Source organism: Scleropages formosus, chromosome 4 (assembly GCF_900964775.1).
Source record: "Scleropages formosus chromosome 4, fSclFor1.1, whole genome shotgun sequence".
Lineage (NCBI taxonomy): Eukaryota > Metazoa > Chordata > Actinopteri > Osteoglossiformes > Osteoglossidae > Scleropages > Scleropages formosus.
This window is the reverse complement of record NC_041809.1, coordinates 1,420,099-1,434,145: the sequence shown is the minus strand read 5'-3', so window position 1 is coordinate 1,434,145 and position 14,047 is coordinate 1,420,099.

Genomic DNA, 14,047 nt, shown 5'->3' with positions numbered 1-14,047 from the left:
AATGGTTTGTTTGTCTTTGAGCTGAACGAGCGTGTGGCGCTGCTCGGGTACGAGGCCCCTCTCCACCGCGGGGTCCGCACCGAGGGCCCCCTGAGCAGGACGGCGGCGCCGCACCTGAACAAACTCCTCCGCTCTATTTCCTGCTGTTGCCCTCACCGCCATGGTTACTGCGATTCTGGCTGGGAACCGGTGAGGGGGGCCAGGGGTCGGGCTGGCACTGGGTTCAAACCCCACCCTCCCGCTGTGGGAGGAAACCCTTAGTCTCCAGATAGAGTGCAGTGTGTTTCCATCACGAGTACAATGCTGCGTGAGCGCTGAGGGCAGGGGATGAAGGACAGACTGACATTACCTTTATTACTGCTGTCACACTTGAATTTGCGGCAGCAGGGGGCGTAGCGATTAGAGCTGCACTCGGTGGACCCGGGTTCGTATCCCCTTCCTCCTGTAGTACGCTTTGCTGTGTCAGTTCAGGGTAGGTACCTTGATCAATGGTACTGCAGCAGGAGGTGAGATTCCAATTGGGCTCCTTTGAGTACAGGCAGTAGTGTTAAGCACTGCGCCACCTGCTGGCCCATGTTAGGCAAAGTTCTAGAAAGCACATGTGACAAAAAGGATGCTGATGAGGTCACCGTCCGTTCAGGACACGCGGCGCCGAGGGACACAGATCTCCTCTGGCTGTTTCCCTGGAAAATAATGAATTGCAAACAGGAAGAGGAGGGGAACTGCAGGAAGAGGCACTTTGAGGCACAAAAGAGCGATCGGCTGTCGGCTCCGATGCGACTGTCAGCGAAGGACGGATTTTATTAGAAACGATCAGGGGAACGGCGACCGATGGCAGACAGAGACAAAGAGCCTCATCAGGCGTGGGACACGTGAACAATTGTGCCGATTCTCAGATACCGCTTCCCTCCGAAACGAGCGCCTATTTACTGTTGCTCTGTGGCTGCGGGTTCGAGCTGAAGATATGGGCTGGATAAAAGAGCGGGATAAATAACGGCTACACTTGGACATATTAAATTGTCTAAGTCTCTGTAAGGGAGCACTAGAGAAAACACACACACACACACACACACACACACACACACACACACACACACACACACACACACACACACACACAGAGTCATACATTGACATTTACTTTCCTGCTAACTTTCCAAGCTCAGCATCTTTACCTCTGATAATAATGCTTAATAATCTTCTAATAATATTCTTCCTAATAACAGGTACAACAATTAATTATGTAGATTTAGTACTTCTCAGCAGTGCCCCGGGTTCAAAAAATCCTGGTGTGTGTGACACCACCATGTTGCTGGTTCACATCCCTCCGGTAGCTCCTATAGAAGGGACATTCAAATAGCAAATACATAGACAGCAGATGGTGTTGGACTCATTGATGGAGCTGTCAGGAGAGCAGGAGAGAAGTGGCTCTCAGAGAGATGGGTTTGAGACCCTTCTTCAATGTGGGAGGGATTCAGCAGCTCTGAGGGACACAGGGAGCTCATTCTACCACATCAGGGACAAAACTGAGAACCCGTACATGTTTCATTTCGGGCCACAGAAACCAGTGTGGGCACACAGTTAAAGGGCTAACAAGTGATACATGTGACGAGCCCATGGATGTCACACGATGGCCATGTAACAGCTGTGTCGTCCACAGCCGCGATAGACCGGTCGGCCTCCGCTTCACGCCCCCTTTTCCAGCGTCGGCGGCTGAGATGTGCCGCGTGTTCCAGTAGAGCGGCCGCCGCTCGCCATCCGGTCCCCCGCGGCGTCTCCAGACGTACTGTTCTGCCGGCTACGGTGACACCGCGCCTTTCAGACTTGTTACGGCGGCACGCCGTGTTCGTCATGACAACCAAATTGCCCATGACACACGGAACCAGCCTGAGGTAATTTAACCACGAGCCGCTGTGTGCGGGCGTGTGCCACGGCGACACTCTCCTTCAAGACAGAAACAATAGAAAGGGACGCTGTTCTGGGACACGGACTCTGGTCTAATAAGCGTCTCATCAGCTCGTCCCGCATTTCAGTTCGAGAAAGCGAACGACCGGAGAGTTCATTTTCATTTCGTTCAAATAGAACATGTTCCCTCCGTTCCTGGTCTGGAGCCAGAGCTGCTCTGCATGTTTCGTCTGACACTTTCCTCCAAATCTGCTTACGCTCATTTACCTGTTTTGGACGGCAGGGTAATTTTTACCGTATTAGTGCAGGGTAAGTGTGTTGGTCAAGGGAACTACAGTTGGGAGTGAGGTTGGAACCTGGGTCCACTGAGTCTAGAGTTGAGTGGTCTAAGCACTACACCACGGGGGGGGGGGGGGGGGGGGAGGGTGCAAACACAGATAGAAACACAGAAACACTGCACATCCTGAGCTGGGCTTCAACCCCACAACCCACCAAGCACCTTAGGAGTTGTACCTGCATTACCTGCTGCGCCACTGTGCCCCAACACCGAGTTCTATACTATACAAAGTGAGCTGGTGGGCTGGAGGCGGGACTACGATGCTGGACGACTCCTCGGGTCCAGCCCCTCCCCTAACTGAGTTATGACGGCCAGCTGTCCATTCTGGAGGACCAACTGAAGAGCTGGGGCGGCGGTGCGTCGGGGTGTGTTTTGCGGGGGAACAGGGTGAGAACATGGGCTGGAGGAAGAGTTTGTGGTGCGTTTAGTTGACTTGCCAGCTCATGGCCAGAGACCTCTGGTTTTTTTTGTGTTTTTGGGTTTATAAAAAACCCGTTTTGGTTTAAAAACCTGTTGCCCTGTTCCTTGGTCCTGCCACACGACACATACAGTACCTACACAGCAGCTGGGAAGGTAAACCGGAGGATGTTCTCCCCCCCGGCGTCCCCGCGGCACGGATGCGAAACACGTCCGGCGCTGCTGCAGAAAGCATTAGCAGCCTGCATGTGATTTCGGGAACTTCTCTGAGCTCAGTGCCAGCGTCAGGCTGCGCTGGATGATGATGATGATGATGATGATGATGACGATTGTTATTAATATTACTATTATCTTTAATAAGGGGTTCGCAGCCTCTGCAGCTGTTCCCAGCGGCTCATGTGGAAATAATTCCGCTCTCCAGCTGCAGCTGTAAAGACTTTCCAGTCCCTCCTGCGCCGTCCTTCGTTCCGTAAGGCGATGCCCGCCGCCGTAATGCGAGAGGTGACGTGACCCCGCTCGGCACACACCTGCGAGGGGCCGCTCCTCGTCGTCGGCCTGCCGCTCGCACCTCTCCCACAATGGAGCCCGTGTCACACGTGTCACTGTGGCGAAGCGGCGAGAGCCGCTAATCCCCGGACGTCGGCTGGAGGACAAACGGGGCCGTCGGCTGCCGCAGACCTTTAACGGTCGTTAATGGTTTTTCCGAATCGTTGAAAGGGCCGTTGTGAAGGGCCCGGAGATGGGGGGGGGGGGGGGGGGTGCACAGCGCACCAGGTTAAACAGGCAAACATTCGCGTCTCGCAAACAAAGTGGGGCAATTAGTGCCCGTTAGGTGTTCAGCGGTACTCGGCAACCGGGCTGTTTTGCAGGAAGAAAGGTGTTAATGTACCGCACTAATGTACTCCGATTTACACCGTTTGGTATTTCCATGCGACACCTGGATACGCAACCCTCTGCCGAGGACCAACCGGACCACCAACCAGCTCAAAGACCTCTTCTTCCCAGACCACGTGGTGAGGTGGTGGGAGCGGCTGCTTTCCAGTCTAGTGGTCGTGGGTTTGAATCCCCTCCTGCTACGGTACCTCTGAGCAAAGTACTTAGGAACACGGTAAGGGCAGAGTCCAAGAGCATTGCTGCTTATCGAACCTAGTAAATGAGGGAAGGGCGCCCCCTCCGTGTTTAATTTCCACCTCATTACCCTGACCATTACTGCGGTATTGTCCTTTTACAACGTCAGCCTGAGATCGGCGTTCGCTCTCTTCCTCGGTCGTTCTCAGCACCTTACGTATGTCTGTATCCCCCTCACCCCGGGCGGTGTGTATCGATGCCCCCTCGTATCCTCGGCCCTTCTCAGCAGGGCTCTTTTCCCTTAGAGTCGTTCGCTTCGCAGACACTTTTCTCCAAAGTGACGTGCAGTGATTGTTAACCAGGTTTAGTATCGTTCACCACTGATGATTAACTAGTATTCAGCTGCTATTCGCCCGTGTCCAGCGTGGTTTACAGTGTTACACTACAGTAATGTACCCCAGAGCAACAGCTGTCCAGAATCGGCCGGTGTAAAGGGAATCTCCTCTCACCCCCCGCCCTTTCCTCCCCCTCCGACCTTTGATCTTTCCTATTATGAGGCTTCGTCATCGACTGTCCTATTAGAATTCTGCTGATATTCAGATGCTCTTCGGAGCTTTTATCTGGAGGCAGAGACACACCGGCTCTGCTGTTCTGTTACCGCGGTCACACAAAGCCACGGGTGCCGCTTGGATCGAAACGCTCTCTCTCTCCCACTGTCACAAGCCCACGTTTAGAAGGTCTTATTGGGCTGAAGTGGTAGGGCTGCTGCCTTTAGACTCAAAAGGCCTGGGTTTGAATCTCACCTCGTGCTGTAGTTTCATTGATCAAGGTACTTAACCTGACCTGACAGTAAAAATGACCTTGCTGTATAAGTGGGTAAATCGGTGTAAGTATCTCAACGCTGTATGCTGTTTAGAGAAAAGTGTCGAATGAGTGAAAGAAACGCTGTTAATCTGGGAGGGACATTCGGTTTGGCTGGAGGAACATACAATGTAGTACGTACATAAAATAAGTAGAAAGACACATGAATGGATATTGTCGGTAAAAGGATAAGTGTAAACGGAGGGGGGGGGGGGGGGCTAACGGTTAAAGACAGTGGTACATTTCCTTGTAACTCCTGACCAGTGTGTTACCGACCACGTGTTTCACCGACACCCCAGTCTGTTACATAAAGAACAAAAATGCAATTGCACTGAAATATTCATAAAGCGCTGCGCTCTGCCAATGCTAATGAGACACATAAGCGGAGACCTCCGCAACTGGATTAGCGCCTTCACCGGGGGTCTGCCGTAATGGGCTCGTAGCACGTTCCGCTCCCGCCGCGTCAGCCCGGGGGGATGATGGAGGGGTGGCGGGGAGAGCAGCCGGTTTGATGGCTCCACGCGATGAGGGCATTCCCCCTCATTCACCCATTTGGGCAGCAGGGTAATTTTACTGTATCGGTGCAGGGTAAGTATTTCGGTCAAGGGTACTGCGGCAGGTTAGACGGCAGAGCGTCTCCTTTAGGCTCCTTTAAATAGAGTGTGTGCGTGTGTGTGCGTGAGTGTGTGAGACGGCGATGGGTGTCGCCACGGTGCTGCTGTCAGTCAACCAGCCGAATAATCCAAGACGTCTGGGGTGCGAAAGCACCGGAAACACAGGGTGGGTGTGAAGGTGGCACAAGCGTGGGATATCGGGATCCCCCTCCCGGCCCAGCTAAGACCAATTTTATAATGAGGCGAAAGTAGGCGATGATTCAGGGCTGCTGGAATTTGGAGAACTGAAAAATAAACCCTAATACTGGCAAAAATCATTAATATTTATAGAAAAAAACTTGTTTAGAGTAAGGAAGCAATTTTATTAGAAAAATTGAGATCTACCTCCCTATACATGATGTAAACATGGTACAAGGCATCAGGACCCCCCTTTGTCGTTATAATTTTGTACCTTCAAAAGTGACATTTTCTATGAAACAAAGTGTCTTTCTACACTGTAAAAAGGGGGTTTCCGAAGCCGGGGTCGTGACCCCAATAAGGGCCGCAGGGGCGTTCCTCAGGGTCTGGGGGCAGTCTCGAGAAAAAGAAATATCACAGCATCATAAAGTAATTGTTCCAGTGGCAAAATCTGAAGGATTATTAAAATAGTTGTGGGACACATATCAACAAAAAACAGCTAATATAATCATTTTATTACTATAACAATATTTCAGTGTGTCCACGTCCACTTCTCCTGCGGTGATGTTAAGCAGAACGCTGTATTATAGCGAACAGCCAACTGCCCCAGGAAGTGTGGTGGGGGGAGGGGGGCGTAGGTGGAGAGTGTCCCCCCCCCCCCCATGACAGACAATGGGACTGGTGAATCAGTGCCGGGGGTGGGGGGGGGGGCAGGACATTGTCCTCACGACTAAGGTGAACACCTGCTGATGTGGGGGAGTTTGGCTCAGCAGTCTCTCACACACACACACACACATCGGAAGAATCGCTTTTGACTTCAGCTTACGCCGCGTCTCTTTGGGCTCCGGGTCCCGCTGACGTCAGGCGCGTGTTCTTGACGCCAGTGTGTCCATTAGGGTCGGCGGAGCGCTCTCTGGTGCGTGCCATTAAAAATCCTGTTCACACCGCACCCTTGTCACCTCCCCCTCGAACCCTCTTCAGCCCGCTCCTAGAGTGTGCCCCGAATACCAACGCTGAGATTATATCCTTAAATGGACCGTGGGGGGGATGGGTGCCAGAGCATGCGTCTCTATCATGAACTTCATTGTAATGCGGGCAAACTGTCCCGTGGCAGCAGGCCGAGCCCCCGGGTGATGTAGCGAAGTCCTAAATTGGAAGCGATTGCACACGGGACCCGGGTTCGGGGCGGAGCAAGAACACGTGGAGGCAGTGAGAGAGGAAGCGAGAGAGAAGGAAAGATCAGACCCAGAGGGGGTGACCACCGAACGCACCAGAGGGTATGTTACGGTCAAACCCGGGACCAAGCTGGTGAACGGCGTGAGAAAGGACTAGAGGAAGGGGCACGGTACCAAATGGAGTCATGGGATGGAGGAAGGGGCTCCGGAAGGGTCCGGGGAAAGGTGCGGTACTCCGGAGTGCCGGCACTTGGGGTCCGGGGTTCAACCCTGCCTTTGGGCTCGCTGCTCGCGAGCCACAGGAAAAGCTTCCCGCTTGCTGAATGGGACGTGATTAGCAGTGCGCCAGTCAGCCGCCATCAGAGCCACTTTTCATCTGACGCCGTTCCGGAGTCCTGTGGCTCACGACGCTCGGCAAACGGCGCAGAACAAGTCATTGTGATGAGACCCTGTGGGTGCAAACTTGGGCACAAAGACAGAGGTCCTGCAGCTTCAGGAAACACGTTGAAACCCACTCAGAACTGACTGCCTGCCTTAAAAACCCTGGCATTTGCCTGGGGGAGGGGCTGGGAGTAGGAGGGAGGTCTGGGTGTATGTGACTCTAGGATATAGTGGGACTCAGGCACTGAACTGGAAAGGAGTTCGGAGGGCACAGGCAACTGGGGTTTGGAGAGGGTGGGAATGGACATGAATATGTAAAGCTGGGTGGGAATGGTCATGAATATGCAAACTGGTGTGGGAGTGGTCATGAATATGCAAAACTAGGTTGGAGTACTCATGAATATGTCAAACTGAGTGGCAGTAGAGCTGGATATACAAAACTGGGTGTGAGTGCCTATGAATATGCAATGTGGATGGGTGTGGTCGCAAATACACAAAACTCGGCGAGGCACTATTTAATATGCAAAGTGTGGGTGGGAGTGGTCATGAAAATGCAAACTGGGTGCGAGTAGAAGGAGAATAGAGCGGGAGGGAATAGGATGGGGGAGTGGCCAAAAATGTGCAAGCCTGGGTGGGGCAGAGCAGGAGGGGACAACACCCCCATCCTGAGCGGCATCTGACAAATGCGCCACAGGCCGCACAGTTTCGGCCGCATCGCAATCCTGATCCAGCCTGCTTTCGGTCCAGTGCGCTGGCACTTGTGGGACTTCCTGATGGGCCGTTCAGGGTCCTCACCTCTAACTCCACCACAACTCAGTGTTTATTACATTTACTTTACACTTGTCTCCACAGCCACTGTAAATCTGCTCACAATTACTTACCCATTTATACAGCTGGGTGATTTTACCAGAGTAATTTAGAGTAAGTACCTTGCTCAAGGGTACTACAGCCAGAGGTGGGATTTAAACCTGCATCCTATAGGTTCAAAGGCAGCAGCTCTAAGCACCCCACTAACAGCTGTTGTCTATATGTGCGCGCATGTGTGTGCATGTGTGTGCATGTGTGTGCACGTGATGGTGGTGGTACCACCCACAGCGCAGGAGACGAGTTTCTCCGGACCGTTTGTGCTTTTATGTCAAATGAAAGGAAGGCCTCTGTCGCGGGACCCGTGTCATATTTTTAGGGCACAGCGGTTTCCATGGCAACGGAACACCAACTGCTGTGTCCTCTTTGGTGCCAAGAAGTCTCGTTTTTAATAACGTCGGAGGAATGCGGCGTTACGCTGACTGACACGCACCTTTTGTGCGCAATCGAAATACTCGGGCGAGGCGTCAAACACTCGGCTGGAAAACCTTTGCGCTCATTGTCGGACAGCAGGGCCAGGGTTCGAGAGCCAAAGGCTCTGTTCATGAGGTCCAGTCCAAGGTCAGGTCACGTTGGAATTCTGCTGGTCGCTAAAGCAGCTCGTGTTATTATTCTTATTATTATTATTATTATTGTTGTTGTTGTTGTTGTTGTTACTGAGGGGGCTCGGAGAAAGCGGATGAATGTAGAGTTCAGGGCGCGTTTGCAAAGCACTGTGACCGTTAATGGACCGCTCGCCGCTGATGGTCACTCCGCTGTAAAGCTGAAGACGAAAAGCAGCAAAGCCCCTGTTTGCTGCCCTGAAAGGAGCTTCTTCGTGTCTCTCCCCCGAGACGCGTGGGTTTCGAACACGGCTTTCGCTTCCTGTCGACAGCCGCACGCAACAAGCACGACCAAGGAGGTCAAATTGGGTCAAATCTGAATCCTGAAAGAAGCGCATAACCTAGAGCACATAAGGAAATAAAAAATGAAATTAAAGGATATGGAAAATGAGAGAGGCTTTCCTGGAGAGTCTGGAGGTTGGGAAGCAGAAGGTCACTGATGGGTCGTCTCCCGCTCAACTGTCATGGGGTCGAGGCCAGCAGGACGAGGGAGAGGAATCAGAAAACGGAGTGGCAGGAATGACAGAGGCACCAGGGGGCACAGTGATTAAGGAACAGCTCTAGTAGTCGTTGTTAACGGCCAATGAGTCAATGTTCTCTTGTTGGCCACATGTAGAGAGTACTTCCAGAATGTTCTTTCTTCCAGTCGTGTCTGTAATGTTAAAGCAGTGTTTCCACTGCCACTGTGGTTGAATCCATCCACGTGGTTTCTGCTCGTCCTCTTCTTCTCCCTCCAACTTTCCCATCATCGCCGTCTTCTCTAGAGAGTCCAACCTTCTCATGATGTGTCCAAAGTGTGAAAACCTCAGTCTCATCATCTGAGCTTCCAGGAACAGTTTTGCTCTGATTGGACCCAATATCCACCTGTTTGTTCTCCTGCCTGTCCAGTGTCCTTAAGTGTCCTCCAGCTCCCCAGTCCAAAGGGAGTCCATGAGTGAACAGCACTACTCGTTGTCCTTGTGGCTCCATGAGCACATCTGAGGAGCTTCTCCACATCTTCCACTGTACAGCTCTTGTTACCGGTGGGTTGTAGGGTCAGCGCCAGGACCGATTACAACCAGGTCCTGCAAACATGATTTGCTCCAGTAGATGTACAGTTCTGTAAATGGGCAAAGTGTAAAATTGCAAGTTAAGTATGTCACCCAGGAAAAGGTCGACCGCCGAGTGAATGAATAATAACGCGGAGTCGGCGGCGGCGGCGGTGGCGGCAGTGGCGGCACCAGCAGGGGGGCGGATGATGGAGAGCTCTGGGCCTCATTAGTGGGACATATTCTGCCACGAAATCAGACAATCTGTTCGCCATACATGGCTGAGTACATATTTCTTTCTTAATAAATTTCATCAATCCATTCTAATAAAATTCCATGTTCTGCTAACAGTCCCTTTTCACCGCAAAAACAGAGTAAGGCGAGAGCTGGGTTTTCACCGCGCCCCTGTCCGTGGGGAACACGAGACAATGAAAGAGACGAATGGTCGACGGCGTGCCGGGGGGAATCATGGGAAAGCAGCACGGGATTTTGACAGCTGCTGCGCTCACGTTACACCCGCGCCATGGAGCCGCGGAGCTGTCGGGGTCGTCGCCGGGTCTCGGCCGGGGGAAGTCCTAACCGCAGCGCCTGCGGTCACGGAGTGACGTCCCGATGGATGTTCCTCTGATTGGGGCTGACAGGCATGGTGGGGGAGGGGGGGAGGGTAGCTCCCCGGCACATTGGTTCACCTGCAAGATCATTTTTGGTGACGGAGTCCCGGCGTCGAGGCCCCGAGCAGCACGCCGGAAACAGAAACACACACGACTCCCGCCACCTTTGACGTCAGGAGTGACGCTCGAGCAGAGCGCGATGCGCTGACGGAGGCCGCGCCGCCGCGCCAGGAACACCGTTTATCCTCACACAAACACTGGCGTTCCTAACGGGTCGCCACAAAACCGCAGAAATGAGCTGTCAAGAGTCCGGTCAATATTTACGAAGGATAATGCAGTGAACACGACAAACACATTTTCCCACCATAATTTCTCTGCTCTTCCAGCGAATCGAAATTTCCATTTGGAGCAGGAGGCACCGAGCAGCACTCAGAGGTGTCGCTTGGGCTTGAATCCCACCTCCTGCTCTCAGACCCTTGATGAAGGTACTAACCTTAAAGCGCACACACACCACATCATCCGAAACCAGTTGTCCCATACGGGGGTCACGGGGAGTTGGAGCCTAACCCGGCAACACGGGGCGTAAGGCTGGAGGGGACACATCCAGGACGGGACGCCAGTCTGTCACAAGGAACCCCAAGTGGGACTTGAACCCCAGACCCACCGGAGAGCAGGACCCAGTCAAACCCACTGCACCACTGTGCCCCCTAACCCTGAAGTGCTACAGTGAAAATGACCCAGCTGTACGTCTCCTTGCCTGAATTACTGTGGACGATAAATTCAGGACCTCTGATTATTTGACTTTTTATTGATTGTATTTATTGAACAACGCTGAGCTGTTTACACTATTTTATCCATTCAGTTAACAGAGTCATTTTTACCATGTCAATTCAGGGTAAGTACCTTGGCCAAGGGCACCCCAGCAGGAGGTAGGAGAGGAGCCAGAGGGCGTAGCTCCAACCATTGCGCCACCTGTTGGCCCTCTTGTGGTTGTTTAGGTGCTGCATATTCAGTAGCTTCTAAACAACGTTAAAACGAAAATGAACACGACGCAGATATAATATTTCTTTCAGAAAGATATGGGCCGCAGAAAGAATAGCAGATTATTAATGACTGTTTGGCTCAGAAGTCTATTGATTTTTTCGCTGCAGGACTAGGAAAGTTCCTTTCTGCCCCCACACACCACAGCACATAGAACACACACCACAGCGCACACATGAGGTATGAAAGAGACAATTAAAGAGAGATGAGACGGAAATGTCACCAGTGTCATTTAATGGGGTAAAATTCGGAGTTCAAGCGAAGGGAATGAAAGACGAGATGAAACAGCAGGGTGTTGCGATGAGGGAGATGAGAGCTGTCTGCTCCACTACAATGGGTGGAGTCAGCACTGGGATGGGCGGGGTCAACGCGGTTGTGGGTGTGGTCAGGACTATGAGATGTGGAGTCAGCATTGTTGTGGGTGGAGTCAGCACTGGGATGGGTGGGGTCAACACGGTTGTGGGTGTGGTCAGGACTACAATATGTGGAGTCAGCATTGTTGTGGGTGGAGTCAGCACTGGGATGGGCGGGGTCTGCACTCAAATGGGCGGAGTCATCACTGAGTCATCACTCTGTAGGCTGGCTGAGGATCTCCGTTCTGATCAGTGAGAGCACACCTATCACACAGCGATTCGGGAGCCTCCCCGACATATCGCTCACACACTTCCACAGCTGTCACTGGGCCCCGAGTGCCTTTTATCGATGTGTTCACTGATCAGGAAAAACCTCCCCTCACATTTGCGTGCATCACGCCGGGGGCCGGTTTTCATCAAGCCTAATTACCCCTTTTCGGTGGCATCCTTCTAAAAGCACTTCAAGCGTATCGATCGCTGGGCCTCGTCCGTGATCACTGCCCCCTGCTGGGAGGAGCTCAACTTGGCACCGCCATCCCGTCGCTCTTCGTGAGAACCGCTCCGCTGGCCCCAAGTGCTGCCAAAAAGGCCATTTAAAGGGCCGGAGCGGGGATTTTGTTTCACAGACGTTTGTTTGGGTGTAGTCGAGATGCCGGTGCATCCGAGTGTCGCGTCCCGCGAGGCCCGCAGCCCTCGGTGCTTCTGCACAGACGGCTCCAAAGGCCAAAAGTGGATGGTCTTCATATGAGGACAAAAAACATGCTGAATCAGCAGGCCCAGGCCCGTTTCGGGCGAACTCCCACCAGCACCGTCCGAGCTGCATGTTTGCTTTCGGAAACGTGCTGTAAGACGAGCGGCGCTGGGAGGATTGGATTCCCTTTTCCCACGGTATGAGAGGAGAGGAGCACGGCACGTTTTACCGTTTAGCATATTTGTAGTGGGAGAAAGATGGCGATCCGTCCATTGAGGCCGCCTCCTGTAATAATCATCGTTACCGTTATTAACGTGGAAAACGTCACCGCACACATTCCACCGTTTCATTTGTGTTCGGTGTGCGGTTTATTTTTCTATGTGAGCGCAGGGACAGGGACAGCCCCTCCCCCAACAATCACAAAGCAGCTGCTTGTATTCAGTCGGTGCCTAAAGTATGAAGGGAAGGGCTGTGCCGTGTGGCGGTTCCGTTCAGCTGCGACACGGCACACGCACGGAAACACAAGCGAACGCACTACTGCGCCGCATGGCACGGTCTCCCCCGTCATCCTTCACTTTCCGCGTGTTTGTGCAAGCAGCTCCAGCGCAGAAACGAGGCTCAGCAGGACGGGGGTCGGAACTCCTTTCAGAATTGGTATTAAAATGTGGTAAGAAAGCCAGCAAGGAAAATGCCCCGAAAGACGTTTCACAGCACCCACAGTTCTAGAACGTTCCACAGCCTCCTGCAGTCCAGCTGACTTCCGAGCAGCCGCCTCTTCATTATCTGATCATCCATCTCTGTCCAGTGTTGGGTTTCTACATCAAGCCATTTACAGCGCTTTAGCACCGGAAGGTCGTAGGTTTGAATCCCACCTCCAGCTGTGGTACCTTGATCAAGGAACTTGATGGATCTGTCACCAAATGGAGAAGAGGACACACCTGTCGCCGCACCTTTCGGATACCAACTCAGTTGAGAGCGCTCTGTTCACCTGGGATTCCGTTAGAGTCCTAATAAAACACTATCATCATCATCATCGTCGTTGTCGTCCTCACCGTGGTCGTCATCGTCATCATCACTTTCATTGCTTTCCAACCTGGGTCCAGCTCACCGTTGCCCTCCATCCGTTCTCCGCATCTTCTCTCCCGCCTGAGGCCTCGACTGCGAGGGTTGCCCACAAGGTGGCGTCCCGCTGTCCCCTTCCAGCTTTCTGAATGTGTGGTGGCTCTTCCTGGGCGCCCCCTGCTGGGGGGGTGCAGAGATGCAGTAAACCCAAACACCATGGTACTCCGCCTAGTATCACCGGTCACAAAAGCCTGCTGTTTTACCCCGCTTTACCCTCTTTTAGGGAGTGTCATTTCCAGCCCCTGCGCTCATTTACGATTTGCGACCGAACACAAAGAGGTGTCGCAATGACCTCCCAGATGAGAATAATGATGATGACGGCGATTACAGTAATGATCACAATTACATAATTACTAAATGTATTAATAATTAAGAGAAACAATGATCTCGTATCGATGTGAAACTCCTTTGTCTCTTGCGCTCTCGGTCACATGTGAATACGGAGTGAAAAGGGCCTCAGCCAGTGTGTCCCAACGTCCAGCCGTCCTCCGCTGGACACGCGTGAGAGCAGACATGTAGGCTCATACATGTGCTCGAGTGTCAAAGTGTGAGTGTAAACACGTCGAGACATGGCAACGTGCGAGCATCTACACGTGTGACCAAGAAAGAGCATGAAGCTGCGTGAGAGCAACCTCTACGAGTTTCTGCCTGAATATGAATGCGGACACGTGTGTGTACCGCTCTCTGCCCACCGCGTGCGATGTAGGGGCTGTCCAGGGTCCTGAACCCACCAGGGGGGTCGAGGCTGGGTCTGCACGTGAAGGTGGGCGGGGCGGGGTGAGGGGGGCTCTCCAGGGTTC